Raw genomic sequence first — 18,802 nt, forward strand, 5'->3', positions numbered from 1 at the left:
CCTTAGCTCTCTTCTATCTCTCTCTCTCCCCATTCTCTCATTAGGGCTTTGCTCCAGCCGAGGCTGGTGGCTGGAAGCAGGCCTGCTTTACCCACGACCCCTGTAATAATAAAGCCACGTGTTTCTAGAACATCTCAGGTGTGCAGAGTTCCTTGCCCCTGCCATCCACAGAAAAAATTCCTACACCTCTCTTTCACCACCAATTTGCTTTGGCTCCCTGATTGCCCACCCTGAGGCACCAAGATCACCCATGACCCTCCTCCATGATCAAGTGGAACTTAAGCACTTGAATGCATACATAGCCAAGCACCCAGAGCACAGGACTGCTACAAGAAGCTGAGCTCCTAAATAACTTCTAACTTTTGAGGTCTCAAATAATTTTATATACAATAACCCCACTCACTAAATCATCACCTCCTCCTCAGACAGCAGCTTCTTTCTTTCTCCTCAGCCTCGTTTTCTGAGGAAACTGCCAAGCATCACAGCTACTACACTCCGACAAGGACAGTCCAAGGGCATGGAAAGGGACCTACAAATCCATTGGAAAGCAAATGACGGGTGATGCACTGAAAAGAAGCCACCCTGACCCTCTTCCACTCCCAGGAATCTCAGCAAGGATCAGGGAAATTTGGCATTGCCTGGGGAGGCAGTGAGAAGATCAGGGATGGAGGCAACCGCCAGCACTCGCTTCCCCCTCCCTACACTCCGCTCGCACAAGTGTGACTATCACGGCAATTAGCACACATGCCAATTAACTCCGAGCAGGTGCTGGTTAACTCTGTGCTGAGTAATTCATCCCCGGCTCCCAGTAAATTGCTCCAAATTGGAGAGACAGGCGAGAGAGCAGAGTTAGCATTTTGCAAATGGGGGAAGAAAGAAAAAGCGCAGAGGAATCTCAGCTGGGAGATGTTTTTACAAAACAAAGAATTTGGGGGGCTGAATCCCCAGCCTCAAGAGCTGGGGACACAGAAGAGCTGATCTCTCTTTCACATATTTATTTCTGTATTTTTTAATCTACTGTACAAATTTCTGATCTATTTCACTTACTTCTAAGTGGTTTCACCTTTGCCTTTCACAAGCAGCGGGGTGCTCTGCACTGCTCCATAACTTGTCACTTTTCCATTCCTACTGAACAGCCCCACCTTTCTCTCAGCACGAGCAGGGATACTGAGAGTCTCACATTCACTTTCTACAGCCATTTGCTATTTTTAATATACTTTTATTGCATCCCTTTTTAGTCGCTCCTTACTAAAGTTAGCTTGAAACACCGCCCCTCTCCAGGGCGAAGGAATTCAGCTGCCCTTCCTTAACACCCGCCTTGCAATGCCGTGTGCTCTCAGCACAATGTCAGCTGAAAGAAGCCAAACCTTGGCCATGCAGCTGCAGAAGGAAGATCAAAAAGATTAATCTGAAAGCTTTAGGAAGATAAATAAAGGCAAATAAATGCATCCTTTCCAAAAACATATTTTCCTTTGGAGCTCTTTGCTTTTCCCAGCATGCGGCACCATGCTCCCCAGTCCACTTGTGCCTGTGCAGGAACACACAGCAGAGCCAGAGACACCAGCGATGGCAAAATTGGGATGGGTTCAACATGGCACCAGTTCAAGGGATGTTTTCCTGATCTCCATCCCCAAAACAGGTCCAGTGCAATGGGGACATCCTTGGCTGCAAGGAAACCTGCAAAAGGAGCTTCAAAGGACAAATGCTGCCCTGTGAAGATGCAGTCATCTTATGGAGGCATAGAAAGTCCCAGTTTGAAGGGAGAAATGCAGGTGACAGGTATGGCAGATCACAGCCCATCCCAGCAACTGCTCCCCGCAGGCACCCAATGCTCTTGCTGTGGCACCAACCCATCTTTTACCCAAGATTTGCAGAATGCTCCCCAAGATGTGTTTTTTCTTAACAGGCTCCATCAAGTCGAGGGGCTGAGAGTAAAAGGAGGGTCCTCCCTGTCACTATCCACCCCCAAGGAACAGGACACCTGACATGACTGAATTCACTGACCCAAGCCCCAACGCATTTTGGGGGGGTGTCAGATTTATCCACATACAGAAATGACAGCAATAACATGTCCCAGTCTTGCAGCTCCTCTGTGGGAAAAAGTTCACTGCAAGGGAGCTTCAGCACACAACCAGAAGGCATGTGGGGCACAAGGTGCAGGGTGCTACAGAACTGTAGAATGGTCTGGATTGGAAAGATTCTTCAAGTTCATCTCATCCCACCTCTCTGTCACCCTCTCAAAATTTCTTGCCAGTATCCCATCTAACCCTGCCCTCTGGTAGTGGGTAGCCTTGTTCTGTCACTCCAGGTCCTTGTCCAAAGTCCCTCTCCAGGCTCTCTTGGAGCCCCTTTACATGCTGAAGGAGCCCTAAGGTCTCCCCGGACTCCTCTACAGGAGGAGCCCTAGCTCTCCCAGCCTGTCTCCAGAGCAGAGGGGATCCAGCCCACCAAGCATCTGCATAGTCTCCTCTGCACTCACTCCGGATTTGTATTCTTCCTGCTCTGGCAACCCCAGAGCTGGAGGCAGCACTGAAGGGTGTCTCACCAGAGTGGGGCAGAGGGGTACAATCCTGATCCCTCACATGCTGCCCATGCCGTGGGATCAGCTGGGCACAGCACTGGCATTCTGGGCTACCAGCACTGATAGCTTGGTCATGTCCATCTTCTTGTCCACCCACAACTCATCCTGTCTGTCCACTCACAACAGGAGACCCCCAGGTGAGGAAATGCTGCTGTGCTGCAAACCAGCTCCTGAGCTCAGACTGCAATGGAAAGTGGATTACACCCACCACGCTCAGCCTCTGATGAGCCCTTCACTACCCATGCTGGGTGGGGGGAACGGGCCAAGGGAGGGAGGGAGCAATGATGCTCTTGAGGTGGCAATGACACTTTGGAGGTAGCAAGAGCAGCCCCTTGCTCTGCTGCATTGCTCCTGCCACAAACCTGCAGCTTTTACCACGAGAAGCAGCTGCGTTGAGAGGCGGCGTGGCCGTACTGCCTCAGCAGCCCCCAGCACAGCTGTGACCCTTCTGCCTGCTGCAAAGAGCTATAAAAGCAATTGCAAATAAAGAGCATCTACAGCTGAGGTCTCTGAAGCCTTACCTTGAGGATACTAAGTCCTGCACTGACAAAGAACAAGTCGCTTCCCCGCCCATGACCAAGGCTGGATCCCATCCCTTAAGGACATGGATTTAGCTCAAGTCACCTCTTGAACTCTCCTGTTTAACTGCAGTTCTTGCCTTCCTGTTTTCTTTCTTGCTGCCTTTTGTGAGTTAATTGTTATTTTTTTAACATATCCTCCATGCTGACACCAAGGACTTTTAGTTTCCTTCTGTGTGGTTTCTGGATCAGCAGGACTGACTTCCTTCTCTTTTGCAAAGCCCCCTTCCCCTAAAACACAGTGCCAGTATTCATGTTAATGTTGCTCTTCCTCTCTGGCAAAGCCACTGGCATGGTGCTGGCCATCACCCCTGGTTTGCTGTGGAATAGGGGGCAGTGCTGGCAGGGGAATGTGGCACCCAGGAGGGATGCAGCACACACATTAGGACGTCCTTGGCAGGACAGCAGGCAGCAAGGGCAGGTGCCAGTGAGTCCCCAGCCCCACTGCATGCACCATGAGGGACTCCAACTCACCAGCTTAGCGTTGTTTAGCACCTCTTTATCTCCAAACCAAGATAAAAACCGCACAAACATGCTCAAGTCTCCTCCAAAGCTTCTATTCTGGTTTCAGGATGATGCTATCTGGGTTCCTGTGTCGAATCTCCAGATGCAGGCGGGGGAGGGGAGAGGAAGGTGGCCAAAACATGGCTCCAGAGCAAACCTCCTGCTCAGAAACACAGCTGTTTGACCCTGCCTGGGGCCGAATCCCACTTGCCAGGCAGGTGCCAACCCAGCACTGAGCTGCCATCCCTCCTGCACACCTGCCACCCATGTCAGGGCCCCGATTTCCCTGGGATGGGCAGCCAAACCAGCACTCAGCTCCTCCGGCCTACAGGAGGGAATCAGTCCCGCCAGCTGCAGGTGAAAACCTTGGGAGCTCAGGGGAGCAGGAGCGAGGCTGGATTCAGTCAAGCCCCCAAGGAATTTGAAAGAGACACATATATTCCTGACCCAGATTCAGGCACTCTCTGAAGAAAAGCAGATGCCAACCGTGCAACCAGCTCTGCTGAGCTGTAACAAAACCTCGTGCCGTGCCAAGCCTGGCAGAGGCTGAGGAAAAGCATAGCCCTGACACAATGCTGGAGAACTGGCATTTGCTGTGCAAGGGTGGGTGAAATAAAGGATTTAGGGGAAATTATTAAACTGGGGTTTATCTTCTCTTCCCCTGCAATTTGTGTGCCAGTGTGGAGTCAGACAGCACCCTAAAGAAACGATGACAGTCCCAACACCAGCACAAGAACTGGAGGCAGCACCCAAACCAGGAACCCTCGTCCCCTACACCTCAAATCACAGTTTCATCCCACACCATATCCAGGAATGCCATCACATCCAGCACCACAGGAGCATGCACATCCTATACTGGGGATATGTTCTGCAGAGGCAGTGTGACAGCAGGTACAGCTGGTGACCTCCTCTGCACTGCCAGCATGGCCAAAAACAGCAGAGGCTGGAGAGGAAAGAAGGCTGGGCAGGAGCTCCAGGCAGCCACTGGCAAACCCATGGCCCTGCTTAGTGCTGCTCAAAAGTCAACCAGGGACCCCTCACCCAAGGTAAGGACACAGTAAGATGCTACAGGGAGGGACTGGCAGGGACAAGTCACTGCAGGGCTTGGTGTTCAATAGGAGGGCTTGGACAGTCCCCTGCTAAAGTGACCTTCAGAGCACCCTTAAAACAGCAACCAAAGGCTGATGCAGCTGCCAAGAAAGCCTCTTGACCTTGAGGAGTGACCTTGGTGGCAGCATCCTCGCAGCAGAGGTCATTCACCACCCTGAGCCTGATTATGGTCTCCCAGGTGGCTCAGCAGCTTCCCCAGATGTGCCTACCCAAGCTGGGAAACCTGCCTGACCCAGGGGCTCCCCAGTATGCGCACAGCATCCCCTTCCCCAGCTGGTACTGCTGGTACTGCTTGCAGAGGGCAGCTCTGGACCATCTCCATCCCCATCCATCCTCCATCCCCATCTATCCTCACTCCCAGCCACTCTCTCATCTCCTTCCACCTTTCATCCCCATTTACCCTCCATCCCCAACCACTCTACTCACAATCCACCCTCCATGCCCAGAGAGGAGCAGCCAGACCCCCAAAGCTGTTCCCCTTCCCCCATGTTCTCTATCTGTCACCAGCTCCGGAGTCAGAGACTGGGGGTAATTTTTCCCTCTGCACTAAGTAGGGTTTTCTAAATGATGGGAAGCAAGATCCCATTATCCGGCTCCATTGCCCACCCCCACGGCTCCCTGCAGGGCATGAAATAACCACCTGCCAGCTCCCCGGAGCCCCGCACTGTGGCAATGAGATCGCAGCTTCCCCTGTCACTATTGTCAGAGCAAAATTTAGATACCTGGTAATGAGGAGGTTTAATATGACAGATGAGAGGTTGACTCATTAAAAAAAAGGGCGAGAAGGAGAGAGAGCTGAATTCAGGGTCGGATCCTGCACTCAGCAAATCAGAAGGCTGTCACAGCCAACCCCACACTGGTGGGTAGCAGGAGCAGTTCTTGACCCCAAACCAGCCCCACACTAGGGACTTTCTCTGGTGTGAAGCCACGGGGAGGAAAGGAGAAGCATGGAGGGGTTGGACATGACTACAGTTTTTGGGGCCATCCAGTTCTGCTCCCAGGGAGCTACCTCATGCTCCGGGGTGGGGGAATCTGAGCCCAGGAAAAGCCTCAATGCCCAATGGCAGCAACGTTTCACTTTGAGGGCTTTTCTCTCTCAATGAACCGTACAGTAGCATCCCAACATTACCTCCATTCTCCTTGGCACCCCCATCCTGAGGGTGCACCCATCCCCCAGTGCAGCCCGGCCAGGACCCCACTGCCAATACCCTCTCTGTGGGTCACTGCCACCACTGTGGTCACCAAGGACATTGATGACTTGCGTGTCCCAAAACACAACATGCCCAAGGGGGACAATCACTGCCTTCAGCTCCAACACTGGGGGCAGGATCTCAGCACCGAGACCCAATCGGGTTCCCAGGGGCAGCTCAGCAGCATCAGGGCAAAGCCCTCCCTGCTTGGAAGTTAGGGGCTCTCCATGAAGGGGACGGGATTTCCTCCAGTAGCAGAAAGGACGACTCTTTCCTCCTGGTGGGTTTTACCCAGGAGAAATTCCATGAGACCGAACTGCTGCGCCAGGCCATCAAGTGAGAGCAATGGAAATCCAGAGCAGCCCCACTGGACACAGCTGAAAGTGAAAAACTGTCCCTGGGGAAACTCTGCTCTTCCCTCCTGTGTCAGTGGGATAGGGACTGGGGATATGTCCTCTGCAGCCAGCCTAAGATATCCTACTCCCTGTTGCCCAAGGGCACTGTGGCACAACTCATGAAATCCTAGAATGGTTTGGGTTGGAAGGAAACTTAAAACTCATTCCAACCTCTATCCCAGGCTGCTCCAAGTCCTATCCAACCTGGTCTTGAATACTTCCAGGGATGGGGCAGCCACAGCTTCTCTGGGCACTTTGTGCCAGTGCCTCACCACCCCCAGAGGGAAGAATTTCCTCTCAATATCCCATCTGAACATGCCTGCTGGCGATGGGAAGCCATTCCCCCTTGTCCTGTCATTCCAGGCCCTTGTCCCCCGCCATCCAGGTCCAAAGCTCTCTTGATGCCCCTTTAGGCACTGGAAGGGGCTCTAAGGTCTCCCTGGAGCCTTTCCCTCTTCAGCCTGAACAGCCCCAGCTCTTCAGCCCCATCTTCATCTCATTTCCATCCCCAGCCCAGACATACGTTCAGTGATTCTGTGCCCCATCCTCACCCAGGAAGGGATACCCCAGACCAGCTTTGCAGACCCTCCAGCATCCAAAGCCCAGTGCAGGCTCACTCTGGGAGCCAGGGCTGCCGAGAGGCCGGAGGTCCCCAGTGCCACCCCAGAATTCAGCCCTGGAGCACAATCCGCCCTCCCAGTGCACGACCTCAGCAGCACCCCTCCCAAAGGCTCAGCCCTTTCCCAAGGGCCACCAAGATCTTTCAAACAGGCCTCTCACAATCATTTCTTTGTTGGTTTTGCACCCCCAAGTACTGACAAGTAACAGCCGTGGTGCCCAAAGTCACAGGACTGCTGATCTGATTTGCATCTACTGACTGCTGACTACATTCATGGCCAAGGCAACCATCACTTCCGTCAAGTCCAAAGCAGGCAATGTAGAAGCAGATGTTGCTCCTGCATTGTGCCATGCCACACTCTCCATCAGGGTTTACATGTCTTTAGCTCTTGGGAAGGAAGCACCAGGTTCCCCAGGGGCTGCAGGGTCCAGCACTCATCTGGGGTGCAGAGGAGGTGGTGAAGTCAGTAGCTTCCCATTGCTGGAAAAGAGGTGGTGGTCACCAGCTCCACTTGACCAGTCAAAGCATAAGAAGCAAAAGATCTTAATTTGTCACTCATAGGGCAATGCTAATTACTGTGAGGATGATGCCATAGCAGAGCTCACTAGAAGAGTCCTTTGGTGAGATGGATGGAAAAAATCTGGCCAACACCAACCGGACCAGGCAGGATCATGCTCCTGTCCCCATCCCAGTGCTCAGACTCCACCATCACAGCTCCAACCTGCCCATGGCACTTCCAGCCTGAAAAAAAAGCCACAGAAATTGTCATCCTGGCTATCCCCCTTTCTCAGAGGTGGACATGCCCACCCATCTTTACACATTCCCCAAAACCCACTTTGGTCCATAGCCACAGGCTCATGCTCAGAGCACACTGCCACAGTACAGCTGGAAGCTCACCACCAGACATCGTTATTTCATTTAATAAAAGAAACAAAGGCCCAAACCTAGCATTAGTTATTTGGGACTGTAAAAGCACCAGAAACAGAGATCAAGGCCCTGGGCATGAGAACCTGTCCCTTGGCCCCAAGATCTACAGCTGAGGAGCCACCAAATCCCACAAGGAGGGCATGAACCATAGTCCGGCTGCCACTGAACCCCAACCCAACTCACTATAAGCAAACAGAAGGAACTGGGACCAGATGCCACATGGCAAAGATGGGTTTAACTTCCTCTTCCCCTGCACTGCCTTGAAACAGTGCCTCCAACCCAACACGTAAATAACATCAGCCACCACCAGCACTCTGCTATCCAGAGTCCAAGTGGGGGACCACTGGGGCATCCCAGGGTGTCTAGAGCTGCTGCAGCCAAAGCCAGGCCGGGGAGAGAGACACAAAGCAATTCAAGGTACCTCGTCCCCAGCACGACTCAGGGCTGCTGGGACCAGAGGATACTCACTGTGCCACAAAGTCTTTGCCATCAGCCAGGACTGACCTCACTCCCTAGCTTAGCCACAGCTTGTACTGACATGCATCCTGTGCCACATGCCAATGAGCCAGAGGGGCGAGAATTCGGCCTCAGCTCATCAGGCAGCTCAAATCCACCAGGACAGCTGGTTCTCAGCTGTTGCTGCTCACTCACAGGATGCACATTCCTGTCCCAGGCACACAAATCCTGTCCTACTGCTCCCTGGTACCAGTCGGGCCACCACAGTGAGGCCATGACATCTGCTAACCCCATGGCAGCTACTTAGAGACCTAGATGGTTCCCACTGAGACAGATTTATCCAGAGCCTATCCCAGCACACATCCTCCAGGAAGAACATTCTGTCTTAAAATGGGATCTTTTTAAGCCAAACTCTGTTTTTCAGCAAGGGGGATTTAGGTGGTGGGGAAGGTCCCCAACCAGCTGAGCCGTTCTCTGTGGCTGCACCAAAAGCCACACACCAGAGAGGTGATGATGTTCACATGGCCCTCAAGCACATCCCAGCAAAGGATGAGGGTGACACTCAGGAGAGCAATGGAGATGCCCAGACACTGTGGGAAATGCCAACATTTGGCACTTTCCAGAAGCACCATTACATCCTGGGTCTGGCACACTCCAAAATCCCTTGCCGGAGCATCACTGGCACATGGCCATAGCTCAGGCCATGGTTCCCAGCCATGTTACCAGAGGGATGGCAGAAAAGCCACTGGGATGCTCCTGCAACACAGAGGAGATGGACCCTGAGGGCAGGTAAGAGCCATTATGAGTGAAGGAATATCATGGATAAACACCAGTCAGAATTCCTCTTGGAAAAGGAAAAATATTGGGGAAGAAAATCAAATACCACAGTTTTTTGTCAATACTCCCCATGCAAAGGTGGGATGAGAAAAAGTGAGGCATGAGTTTGTAGAAAAAAATGAAAATATTTTGGTCACAATTTTTGCTGAAGGGTGAGGATGTAAAAATGTATCAATAACGAGTTGCCCAAATGGGTTGTTTGCCCAAAAGAGAAGGAGGAGGAAAAGGTTCTGCAGCTGTTGTTGCCTAGAGCAATACTGAGGGCAGCCACTCAATTCCAAAAGCAGAAACCTTGGGACCCTGTAGTGGTTTCCACAACAAAGGAGATCACCTTGTGACAAGTCCCACCAAGTCAAACAGAGGGGAGAACCCACCTCACCCACCCCCAGCAATGGGTAAAGGGCTGGGTTTAACCCAAAGCACACCCAAAGTTTATCCTCCAGCCCCACCTATGAGCACCAGAGCTAGGGCAGCACACGCCTGGGAAGGGAAACACTTCTCCCTCCCTTCCTCTTGGGAAAGAAACACTAAAAGCACTTCTGAAAGACCCCCTTCCTACAGGCTCTGCACCTCCATTTTCACAGACATGGATATGAAGATTATCAGCATTATTAACAAGCATAAAAACCCTGAAAAAATCAAATGGAAAAAGATTATTCTAGGATGAGCCAAGCTCACTGCTCCCAGCCCCACCACATCCATCCCCACCTCATCCACCCCGGCCAGGCCAGGCTTTAGAGCAAAACAAACATTTAGAAAACAGTCAAGGGAGAAGGAACTGGACAGAGAGCCCCAGTGTGACATTTCGCCTGACATCCAGTGCCTGGTACCTGGCTCACGTCCGGTGTGGCCACAAGCTCCTGCCGGGCATCCAGCCCTGGCCAAAAGGATCCAGCACCAAGCAGGAAGGTGTTACAAGTCCCCAGTACCAACCTCTGAGGAACTACAATAAATAACCTCTGAGTAAACAGAGTGGCTGCTCCCCATTTGCCTTCCTGTTTGCTTTCGCAGATCCGGGCTGGGACATCCACTTCCAACTGCTGGCCCCATCCCGTCCTGGCGCAGCAGAACTCTGGCCGCAGCACCGTGCCAGCAGTGGCACCCTCCACCCGCACGTCAGGCCCCGGAATCATCCCTGCCACAGGGGACAAGGAGCACAAGCTTCCCAAAGGGATTTATCCCCTGGGACAGGCACTGTTCCTGCATCTGAGCCAGTGCCTGCTGTCTATTCCTTCCTGGTCTATGTTTGTTTTGATTCTAAAAAGAGGAAATCTCAGCTCACCCACTCCCCATCAGGGAGCCATGCCCCGCTCTGTGCCTCAGTTTTCCCCCGCTCTCCAGCACGGGAGTCCCACATCACTCAGACCCTCCTCTCCCTCCCTGCCCACCCAAGCCCTGCAAAAAAAAAAAAAAAAAAAAAAAAAAAGGCAACGGGTCCTGATTTACGGGCACTTCTGTGCTTGACCACGAAAACAAAGGAGAGGGGAAAACAAGCGGCAAACTCACAGCGAGGATCTGTCAGGAGCAACAAGGGGGTCCGGGGCAACCCCGCCCCGGCAGAGCAGCGCCGACCGCGGAGGCTGACAATAGATAAGGGTCTAAATTCAGCGCTGGGCTCCGGCCCCAGGCTCTGTAAGGCGATCGGGGTGGGGGAGCGCCGGGCTGTTTATTTGGCTCCAAACTCCGCACCGACACTGCAGCGTCACCCGCGTTTAAAATAGGAAGGAACGAAAGGAAGGGGGGGGGGGGGGTGGGGGGGGGGGGGGTGGAGAATAAAAAAGAAAAAAAGAAATAAAAAGGGAGAAAAGTGCATGCACACGTTTAACAATAACAACAAAATTAAAAAAAAATAATAATCAAGAGAAAAGGAGCCGGGGGAGGGGGCGGGGGGGGAATAAAAGGAAACCCAGTTGGGCTGGCGAGGTTTAAAGCGACGCCTGCTTTAAAAAAAGAAGTTGCTAATTTTAACTCTCCAGTGGAAAGAGTGAGAGGTACTTACAGGAGACAGGGTGGCTGCGTCCTTCTCCACGGCTGCTGCGCGCTGGCGGCCGGGAGGAAGTGCGGGAATGAGCCGCCATCCCCGGCCGCCGTCACCGCTGCCCCGGCCACTGGCCAGCCCCCGAGGCCCCCAAAAACCCGATCGGGGCCGCCGGGGTGTACGGCGGCAGCTGAAGGGCATAAGCAGATGCGGCGGAGGCAGGAGGGGGTGGTGAAGCCTGCGGGGGGAAGGGAGCGGCCAGAGCTTGCCAAAATCAGCGCCCGAGCTCGCTTCCTCCAGCAGCCCAAACCCAGGGCCGCGGCGGGACTGGGACATGGGCAGTGGACGCCGCAGGACCCCCGGGGAGGCGTGAGCCAGCTGCTGGGTCAGATGACATTTCTGCGCGGACGTTTCTGACCAAGCTGGCTTTTCCCCAAGGGAAAAGGGCTTTGAAGACAGGTTTGTTTTGTTTTTTTTCCCCCGCCAGTGGCAAAATAGCGGATGAGCTCAGAACCCAAAGCGCAGGGCAGAGCCATGACCAGAGAAGGCCACCCGGCTCCACGGGGACTGGAAAGGTGACCTCCAGCAACTCAGTCACATTTCAGCTGTGCAAAACACAGCGGGAACCCACTGCTTTACCAAATTCAGCATTCCATACCCAAAAGAGTCAAGAGTAGGGATTTGGTTTCATTGCACCCACTGGCTGGATTTTACAAACTCTCCCTGGAGACTGGGAGGATCCTGCCAGATTCAAAGAGCCAAATGCCAGGTAAGGTGGCACACTCACACCTCGGGCACGGTGGCAGCCTGGAAGTTGCAAACTCCAGTTTATGAACCTTCAAGAGAACACAGGCAAGGCCTCACCAGCAGAACAGAGCTGATGACCCAAGGGCTCTTCCCAAGCAGCTGGAAATCAGCCTCAGGCTGCAAAATCTCACCAGGAGAGAAGCAGGGTGGCACGGACCCTGCGTGCACGGACAGACACGTGATTTACTGAGCATGACTGCAGCAAGACGATGCAACCGACTTCAGGACATGAAAGAGTGTATTCAATTAAGGTCACAGGCCCTAGAAGAGTCTTCTGTCACAGAAGGTTTGCCTGGTTCACTTCAAACAGGGCTGGCCTCAGACAAAATGCCTATTGATCACAGGCAGCAATGCTGCATGTCCAGGACACGAGGACGTGGCTTCACTGGGATTAAATTGCCCGGTGCCGGCCGTCACACACTTCCGAGGCTGAGTCGATATTGCTCCTCTAATTGCTCAGCTCCTGTCACTTGCAGAGCGAAGGGGACAAATCTTAAAGCAGTCCCCAGAGATGCTTTTCAAAATCTTCCTCCCCAAGCGCACCACTTGCTGAGCTGCTCCTTGGGGCAAGCAGTTCTGCAGTTGCAGAAATCACTAAACTGCTCCTCCCTGCTCAAAACTCTGTGCTGGCACCAGTGACAGTACGAGGGCTTTGCAGGAGGACATTGCCAACCCAAACCCCAAGAATTTGCGTGAAACTAAAAAAACAAGGAGCTGTTGTCACTGGTCAGGACGGAGCTGGCGGAGCTGAACGTCGTGTCTCCAGCAGCAAGGAGTGATGTGGGGGAGAGTGCAGTTACTGAGAGATCGTGCCACCACCCACCAGCATCCGGGCTGGGGGACAGAACGTGCACAGTCCATTTGGACCGTGGTGTTTGTGAGCCAAGGAGGGTCCTGCCCTCCACGCACACCCCACACCAGACAGACCCATCACCCCAACACTCCAAGTAATGATTCACCACACGGAAACACAAATCCCTTAGCTAGTATTCATTTGTGCCCAGAGTGAGTGAATCAGAGCTGGTCCCACACCAGCCCTCAGAACACTCCCAGAGCACTCAGCTCAGGCACAGTGGGACAGACCCGGCAGAACCCTCCAGCCCTCCTGTCCTCTGGCACACCATGGCCCATCACTGGCACACACCAAGCACCACTGAAACACTCCGGCTGACCCAGCATGGGGAACTGCTCTTGGTTTCTATCAGCAGATGAAGCCCTTGGTGTTGACCTTGCAGAGGGCACAGTGATGTTGCCCCCATCTCCCACCACCAGGCCTCCAAATAAATTACCTGCCCCCTCTCCAGCACTAAAAGCCATCACAACTTCACAAAATGCGCACTAAACAGTCATGACAGAGCCCCCACCGTTCAGGAGCTGGGCATATTATTTTTAAAAATCCTTCATTTTATTGATTTCACTCTCAGGTACAGAAGATGCACTACGTGAAAGCATAGAGCCCTCATAAACCAGCCCATGGTGGTGTCTGTACCACAACCACACTGTAGACACAGGAGACACAAAACATTTACTGTAAGAGCAATAAACAGGCCAAGAAGGTTGAAGAGGAAGAAGACTTGGACATGAGGCCCTCTCCCAGCAGCACCATATTTCAGAGGAATGCAAGGGACAAAATAACAGCAGGTTTGGCCACACCGGGAGAAAACAGGGTAGGAAAACCCTCCTTTGCACTGATACATGGGACTGTGTTGCAAAACACCCAGAAAGCCCCAAATCAGTGCTGTGGCTACGGCTGGGAGCCATCAGAGCTGTACCGGATGAGGAACTGAAGGGGAAGATGGGCAACGGAGAAAAGCAGTGGGACTCACTGTTGGGTGCCACCTCCCTGCCCTGTTCTGGCAGCTCTGCTGCCCCTCCCACACACCAGGACCTGTGCAGAGCAAGTGAGCAGTGCACAGTGGAGCAGGGTGTCCCTGTGCCTTTCCAGCATCTGACCTCACTGTTCCTCCTGTCCCTGGAGCAGGGCTGCAGAGTTCGGTTGGCACCACTGTGGGAGCCTGAGACCCTTGATCTGCATCCAGCTGCATCCTCAGTGGGACCCTCTGCTCACTCCCAGCCAGCTGCAGAGGAGACACATGTGGCCAAGCAAACCCAAAAGGAAGGCAGGAACCCAGAGTTTGGGATTTCCCCCATACCTGCTACACAGCCTCCTGCATCTTCTACTTCTGCCAGGGATGAGCTGCAGCCACCGCTCCTCAATCCAACTGCAAAGACAAAGCAAGCAGCTGTCAGTCCAAGGGGACGGAGGCAAGGACAGGAGTCCCCATATGTCCCATCCAAGCACAGCCAGATGGAGGGAACACTGAGGGGAGCCCAGTATCCCCTGCAGACCTGGCTGGTGGGACAGAGGCTGCAGGGTCCCCCCTGCACTGCCCTGATCCTTAGCATCTCTGCAGGGGTCATGCAGACTGGGTGGACCTGGCTAGGCACCTGCAGGGAACCAGAAGCCCTGGGGCTATGCAATGTGGAAAGCATCCCAGTGAGAACAGAGGGAAAGAAATTTTAAAAAGTTCAGGAATGAAACAAATCATAAACCAAGTTAACACTGGGGATGTGGCCCAGGCCAACAGTGTGGCCAGCAGAGAGCTGCTCTAAGTTTAGGTGAACTTTGTGGTTTTTGGGAAGATTCTCATGCACATCTCACAAGAAAAAGCACTGACCCGCTTGCTCAGACACTCTCCCAGGGAATGCACACAGTGCATGTGCTTGGCCTGAGGAGAAACTGCCATGGCTCAGAAGGAAACGCAGCTCCTAAACTCATCCCACTCACTCCTGAGAGATGGGAGGAGACCCATGGGGCAAAGCCAAGCGGCTTCAGCCAGCCTCATGCTGGTCATCTACCGGTGGTTGCAACCATCTGGCACTTGTGCAGACCCCATCACCACAGCACACTCCCATGAAAGGAACGGTGCTGAACAAAAGGGAAACTGAGGCACAGAGGCCAGCACCCGCTCTTCAAATGCACCACGAGTTCCCGAGCTGCAGCCTCACCCCCAGCACCTGAAACAGAGCGAGGAATTGTGCTCAGCTTTCCGGCGTCCTCATCCTCTGCTCCAACCACAAAACCAGCCTTCCTCCCCCGGCTGCCTCCCCTCCCACAGCCAGCTCATTTCCTGGCATTACAAAATTCAGCCTGAACAAAGCCGGAGTGAGAAGCGCGTGGCTCTGTCCAGGGCTGCACCTTCCTCTCACTCCCGAGGAGCCATGCAGAAGGGACATACCTGAACAGCCGAGGTGCAAGTGGCTTTCCAGCCTCAAACCTCAGAGCACTTGGGCTGGGTCCTGTGAACAGACCAGTCACGAGGATACTCTCATCAGGACAGACAGATGAGTCTGTCTTCCACAACAGGGGAGCAGAGGGAAAAGGATGGGGGGCTCCAGCTATGCTACTCCAGCTACTTGCACCCATTACTCCCAGACCAACCTGTCACATCCCAAAGGACCACTCCTTTATTTCCCTGAATAAAACAGAGTGTCCTACAGAATGACTGACCACCTGGAGACAGGGACTTCCACAGAAGAAGCGCCACCTTGCAAGTGCCACACTCCCAGCCAGGTCAAGGAAAGTGGTGTTTATTGCAAAGGCTCTCTCTATGGGTTCCTGAACCTCCTCTTGGTGTCCGAGCAGCTCTCACTGGTCTCAGCACTGCAGTGCCTTGCAGGGCTGGTGGCAGAGCCACGTGGGGACTGGAGACCACAGGCTAGGCTTAGTGGAGGATGTGGCCGAGGTCTGTGCCCAGGCTGGCTCTGCTTTGGGGGGCTTGGGGTCAGCTCTTACAGCCCACTAGGATGCAATGGGGGAACAGGCAAGACCTCATATGTCTGTACACACAGTTGTTTCCTCTCAGTGGGAGACACCACTAGACAAGTCAGGAATGTCTATTTCCACAGGCTCCAAGGATGCCCATGGTGCCACGGGACAGCCAGTACAGCCACACAGTCACCACGCACAGACTCTTGCACTGACAGAACTGCCCATGGCTGGTGGTTGGCAGCAGCCACATTCCTGGCTCCCACAGCCCACCAGGCCATCAGGATGATGACTTCTGGACAATATCTGACACCATGCAGCCCTTGGCCATGCCACAGTCCCTAGATCGTGACAACTAACAGCAGTGCCTTTGCCAACCCAATCTGCCAGACGAGCTGCCCCTTTTCGGGCCAAGGTGGGGAACTCCAGGGGGAGCAGGATTGGTCTTGGGGTGTTCAGCCTGCAGGCAGTTCTGACATTTCAGGGTTGCAGCCCAGTGTCATCTGAGACAGGGATGAACAGCACCCATGGGGTGACAGTCCTGAGACCATGACCCTCTCCAGCCCAACAGCTCCAGGGCTGCTTCACGCCCTGCCCAAGCTGGAGAAGCTGTTGCCCTTTGGACCTGGTGGTACATCCAACACCAGCAAACCCCAGTGAACCCCTAAGTCTCTATTTTGTAACATTCTGAGCTGGTACAAAGGAGCAAAGCCCCCACTAACTGGCACTGCCAGCTCCCTTGTCTGTTCAGGCACGTCCTTTGCCCTGCCAAGTGAGCATCCTGGCATTGCTCCCAGAAACTCTGAAGTATTTCAAAAGGTGACCTGCACAGTGAGATCAGACTCCTGTGAGGGGCGGGGGCTGGGTCAGGCCACTGGCCACCCCCAGGGCTCCTGGGCAGTTCCCAGGTCTCACGACACCACGCACATGCCTTCAAAGCCTTCTTATTATAAACAGAGAAATGCTGCCCAGGGAAGAGGAAAAGTATGTTTTCAAAATGTTCTGTTATTTTATAAGCTGAGAGGAAGAAAACACATAGGGGAGCGATGGAGGTGGCAAAGGCAAGCAAAATCCCCTTTCTGAGTGAAAAAGAAGGGGAGAGAAAGGGGTAAAGACAAGACAATCTTTGTGTCCACCTCTGGAGCAGAAATTTTAAGCAGGTCCTAACACTGTTCCTATTTGAAAACCAAAGCTTTGGTTTCATAAGTAACAAACCAAAATTCCTGAGGGCAGAAGAATGAGGGGAACCTCCAGGGACCCCCATTTTTAACTGATGCAGTTAGGCTGGTACAACCCACCATGCAAAGATAGCAGATGCTGGAAGCTGCTCCAACTAGCCCATAAAGAACCTGGATGATACGCAGGAATGGCTTTTGGTGACTTCCCTGGATATCTGCTTAGCTGATGCTTAGCAGCCCCTGTGCCACAGCCGGTCTTTGCTTACACCCTCAAATACATATATATTCCCACGTATGTAACTCCCCAAAATATATATATTCCCATACACATAATCCTCTCAAAACACACCTATTCCCATATATGTAACCCACCAAATATATATAGATATATTCTCATATGTATAGATAAACCCCAAATATATATTTATTCCCATGTATATAAACCCCAAATAGATACAACCCCTGCTTGCATCATATATACATATAATACCCCCAAATAAATAATCCATGGCCACTGCCATGGAAACTTCCAAGCACACAACTGGAAAGTCAATGGGAGATGGACTGGCAGAATAACCAGCTGCGGAGCTGGAGGGGCCAAGAGGGAGGCGCAGATTGCGGAGGGGAAGAGCCGTGACCGCAATCTCTCCTTCCTCTTTTTTCATGTTTCCTCTAGCAACGGGCTCGGGGGTGCAAACATTTGGATGCCAAACCCGAACTTCCCCACCTCAGGCTGCCAACCCAGCCCACCACTCTTCTGCCAGGTGCTCATGGACTCCCACCCCAAACCAGGGAGAGCCCAGACCCCATTTAGCAGAGCTGTGCCATGTCAGTCTCAGGGAGTCCCAACAACAGCAAGGAGCAGACAAAACTGAAAAGAAAAATAATAAAATAAAATTTTGAAAAGAAAAATAATGAAATAAAATTTTAAAAAGAAAAAGAAAGAAGAAAAGAAAAAAAAAGTACTTTCTCCATTTTTCTCCATTTTCCCAGCCCACGAACTAAAGCATCTCAGCCATGGCCCAGCTTTCAGTTTGTACCAGCCACTGGGAATATCCCCAGGGTTTAATTAGACCTGTTGAGCCTTTTCCAGTTGGGTTTCCTCTGGCTTTGACACCAAGAGGTGGGAAGGAACAAACTGGGAGAGATCTCACTCCAAACAGGAGCATCAAGCAGGACAGGCTGGCAGTTAAACACAGTGAGGAACCCCAGCTCCCAACCAGTGGTGCCAGACTCACAGCAGCACAGCACCAGGGACTGTGGAAAGGGGGGCAGGTGGGGGCCAGGAGGAGGAAATCCACCTCCAGTGGCATGGGAGGCTCAGCTGCCCAGCATGACAGTGCAGCAGTGAGCAATGACCAAGAACCATGGCACAAGCCAGCTTGCTGAGCCATGCTCCATGGAAGGTCAGAGCAGCTGAGTGGCACAGCTGTCACTGCAAGTGTTGCAAGAGTGGCTGCTGGCCCTGTCAGGACTTAGGGGATATGAGAGGGTGTCAGGGGGGCGGTACAAGTGCAACCGTTGGAGCCACCAAGTTTCACTCTCGCTGGCTGAGTTCCCCTTGGGCAGCAGAGATGCAGAACTGAAACCTCCAGCTGTATGGACGTGGGGGTGGCTGGAGGTGCAGGAGGGCTGGGGACCAGCACGGCTTTCAGAGCAAAGCCATGCACCACCACACCAGTGACCAAGGGGTGCTGGGGGGACCAGGGGAAGCATAAGACCAGAGGCAGACAGGGATTTCCTCTGGCTCATAGTGCCCATCTTGCTTCTGCCCTCTTTGCTCAGCTGGACCACCCATCTCCTTGCACCCAGAACATCTGGTGGGAGCAGAAATACCCCTGGACATGCAGATACCTACACCTGGGCAAGCTCC

General features: G+C 53.1%; 1 protein-coding gene across 9 annotated transcripts in view; it reads right to left on the reverse strand.

Moving 5' to 3' along the window:
• The window catches only part of MEF2D (myocyte enhancer factor 2D), an 86,760-nt gene that overhangs the window by 44,216 nt on the left and 23,742 nt on the right, over positions 1 to 18,802 (reverse strand). For 4 of the 9 annotated variants that reach the window (XM_083878951.1, XM_083878950.1, XM_083878957.1 and 1 more), the window contains exon 2: positions 14,136 to 14,204. The gene's annotated coding sequence lies outside the window, so the exon portion shown is untranslated. Of the gene's footprint in view, positions 1 to 3,102; positions 3,303 to 7,632; positions 7,719 to 10,027; positions 10,124 to 10,703; positions 10,865 to 14,135; positions 14,205 to 14,770; positions 14,885 to 18,802 lie in introns of those variants that run through there. The other 5 variants (XM_083878952.1, XM_083878955.1, XM_083878954.1 and 2 more) reach the window with 5 other exon arrangements.

The sequence above is a fragment of the Zosterops lateralis genome, assembly GCF_965231275.1.
Source record: "Zosterops lateralis genome assembly, chromosome: 27".
NCBI classification, from domain to species: domain Eukaryota; kingdom Metazoa; phylum Chordata; class Aves; order Passeriformes; family Zosteropidae; genus Zosterops; species Zosterops lateralis.